Source organism: Fukomys damarensis, unplaced genomic scaffold (genome assembly GCF_012274545.1).
Source record: "Fukomys damarensis isolate Sample0158 unplaced genomic scaffold, DMR_v1.0_HiC HiC_scaffold_15302, whole genome shotgun sequence".
NCBI lineage: Eukaryota > Metazoa > Chordata > Mammalia > Rodentia > Bathyergidae > Fukomys > Fukomys damarensis.
This window is the reverse complement of record NW_022916214.1, coordinates 1-3,585: the sequence shown is the minus strand read 5'-3', so window position 1 is coordinate 3,585 and position 3,585 is coordinate 1. Positions and strand designations below refer to the sequence as shown.

Here is a 3,585-nt window from a genome sequence, read left to right as displayed (position 1 = left end):
AAAAAAAAAAAACAGATGTAAACGCCTGTCAGTAGGATAAGTGGCAGAATGACAAAGCTGGGCACAACCTGAACAATAAGGGGTTTATTAGTCACATGCAACAGACGGCGTATGGTTAGATCTAGACAAGAACATCAACTCCAAATGTCATCATGGAGAAGTATTATTTATCTTCCTGTCCTTTCCCCTGAGCAAGTTGCTTTCATTTCCATGGTGTCCAGATGACTGTTGCACCCTGTTACACTTGTTTTAGGAAAGGAAATGGGCAAAGAAGGAAGGAAGGGCAATAGTGAGGAACTGTGCTGGCCAAATCTGTTCCTGATCTATGTCATCTCATCAGCTAGAACTGTGCAGTATAGTCACTTCTAGCCACCCAGGACCCTAGGAATTACAATATTTATCTTTCTGCACTCTATTGTAGAGGAAAGAAAGGGGAGATAGCTTGAGGATGACTCTTGGGTTTCTGATCCAAAGAGCTTGCCATAGTAATATCTGGTGCTCAGATAATACTTTGTCATTCTTGTTACATATCTCTGACTCTGAAAACTCAGACTGAGTTTTCAATTTATTTCTTGCCATAGGTCAGAGATAGTTGCATTTGTTTTATGGAGTATCAGAAAACTTGATACTAATAATTGCCTTGCTATGTGTATAAAGAAAGTCTTTGTATGTGGTCATACCCTTCTCAACAGTCACAAAAGAATTCCTACCTCTAACCCTGAGTACAATCATTCAGACAATAGAACTTTTAATAAACTGCATCTTACTGCTCATTGCCCAAGAGAAATGAATGTAAATATTGCCTTTTGTAGTACTTTACAGACTATTGCTTGAAAACCAATTGGTCACTAGCTGGCACATGGCAGTGCTTGATCAGTACCTGATTCATCAAGTGTACAATCCTTTTCTGTTTCTTTCTCATGGTAACAGGCCAAGGCTAATAAAGCAACATCATTAAGCTAGCATACCTTAAACTTCTGCAAAAGGCATGTTACTGCTTGGCTTCCGTTGGAAAGCAAGATGTGCTCACCCATAAGCCCAGGACAAATACTCCACTTCTAATGCAGGTAAAGTGTCTGCTCATATATCTGTATCACTGGGAAACATTTGCTAACCAACTTTGACCATGGCTATTTTCCTCTTGCACAAATACTCAAGGTAAATTACAGGGATCTCTTCTTTCTCTTTTTCTTTTTTTAAATTGTGTTTTTGGTACCAGGGATCAAACTTGGGACCTTGCGCTTGTGTGGCAGGTGGCAGAACTATTGAGCTAAATCCCTGGCCTTAGATCTCTTCTTAATGCAAAGGTAAGAGGACAAAGAAGTGAGGCTGGAATCTGATTTACCTTTGGCAAGGGGGTACATGATGAAAATCATAGGGCACCCAAATATGTCACAGTAAATTGATAGAACTAGATGGAAGAAGGGTTAGATAGAAAGCAGAAATAATTCTATAAAGCTTGAAGATATACCTGGCCTGATTCCCATTTAGGAAGATGCCAAGTTTCTGAGAAAGTACCTAACTGATCATTAAGCAAGGTTCTATAGCGTGTGTAATGAAAGTATAGCCATGTCTTCATATCAACATTTGACCAAATTATTTTGATACTTCATTGGCCAGAAAAATAAAATGGGCTTTTGCTACCTTGTGGCTGCCATGAACTGTTCTCCTCTGTGAAACCCCTATGCCAAGCCACCCTGCCTTGGAGCCAGATGATTATGGATTGAAACCACTACAAACTGTGAGCTAAATAAGCCCTTTTCCCTTTAACTTTGGGTGTTGGATATTTTGTTTCAGCAATGAGAAAAGTAACTAAGACAACCAGAGATTCTGAACATTTTTTCAGGGTTTAGATTCAGGATTTGTTCCTAGTGTCCAAGACTTTGACAAGGAACTGACAGAGGCTGATGCTTACCTGTAGATTTTGATAGAACAACTAAAGCTTTTCAACAACAAACTTCAAAACTGTAAAGATGATGAACAGAGAAAAAAGACCGAAACTCTCAAGGAGACAACAAATAGCATGGTAGAATCCATTAAACACTGCATTGTGTTGCTGCAGATTGCTAAAAGTACTATTAATCCTGTAGATGCAATATATCAACCTAGTTTTTTGGAACCTGTGATCAGAACAATGCCTTCCCAGACTGTCTTACCTCTAGAACCTGCTCAGTTGTGTAAATCAGAGCGGTGTCTATCTTCCCTATCCCTTGGGCCTGTGTTAGCTACCTTGGGACATCATCAGACTCCAACACCAAATAGTACAGGCAGTGGGCATTCACCACCTAGAAGCAGCCTGACTTCTCCAAGCCATGTCAACTTGTCTCCAAATGCAGTCCCAGAGTTCTCGTACTCTAGAAGTGAAGATGAGTTCTGCTATGCTGATGAATTCCATCAAAGCAGCTCATCCCCAAAGCACTTAATAGATTCTTCTGGATGTGCCTCATTCTTGACCCACAACAGCTTGGGAAATAGCCTAAAGTGCCCAGACACCACAGAATCACTGAATTCTTCCATGTCCAATGGAACAAGTGATGCTGACCCTTTTGATTTACATGAAGATAGAGATGACGACAGGGAGTCAGGGTCCGTGGAGGAGCAGAAGAATGTCATCATGCACCTCTTGTCACAGTTTAGGCTCCAAATGGGTCTTACTAAGTTCATCCAACACTTATTCTTGAAAGGATATCTCTTTTAGAAATGTATGCAGAGATTTTTGCACAACCAGACCTGTTTGTGAGCATTAGTGACCAGAAAGATCCCAGGGATCGAATGGTTCAGGTTGTAAAATGGTACCTCGCAGCCTTTCATGCAGGAAGAAAAGGATCAGTTGCCAAAAAGCCATACAACCCCATTTTGGGTGAGATCTTTCAGGGTCACTGGACGTTACCAAGTGATACTGAAGAGACCACAGAGCTAGTTTCTGAAGGACCTGTTCCTTGGGTTTCTAAAAACAGTGTAACATTCGTAGCTGAGCAGGTTTCCCATCATCCACCAATTTCAGCCTCTTATGCTGAGTGTTTTAACAAGAAGATACAATTCAATGCTCATATCTGGACCAAAGCAAAGTTCCTTGGGATGTCAATTGGGGCAGACAACAGAGTGCAGGGTTGTGTCTCCTGTCTAGACTATGACAAACATTACATCCTCCCGTGCCCTAATGGTTATGGAAGGTCTATCCTCACAGTGCCCTGCGTGGAGTTAGGAAGAGAATGCAGTATTAATTTTTCCAAAACAGGCTATAGTTGTCTTCCACACTAGACCTTTCTGTGGGGGCAAGAAGCAGAATTACTGCTGAGAGATTTTTTTTTCTCCAAACGATAAGCAGTCTTTCTGTTCAGTTGAAGGAGAATGGAATGGTATAATGTACACAAAGTATGCAACAGGGGACGATACAGCCTTTGTAGATACTAAGAAGTTGCCCGTAATCAAGAAGAAAGTGAGGAAGTTGGAAGATCAGAACGAGTATGAGTGCCGCTGCCTTTTTCAATTTAAAAATCAGAGACATTGATGCAGCAACCAAAGCAAAGCACAGACTTGAAGAAAGGCAAAGAGCAGAAGCCCGAGAAAGGAAGGAAAAGGAAA

The 3,585-nt window shown here is 41.1% G+C and overlaps 1 pseudogene; it reads left to right on the top strand.

The window, feature by feature from the left end:
- Window positions 1–1,978: 1,978 nt before the first annotated feature.
- LOC104865711 lies at window positions 1,979–3,581 on the top strand (annotated as a pseudogene).
- The last annotated feature ends 4 nt before the right edge of the window (window positions 3,582–3,585 follow it).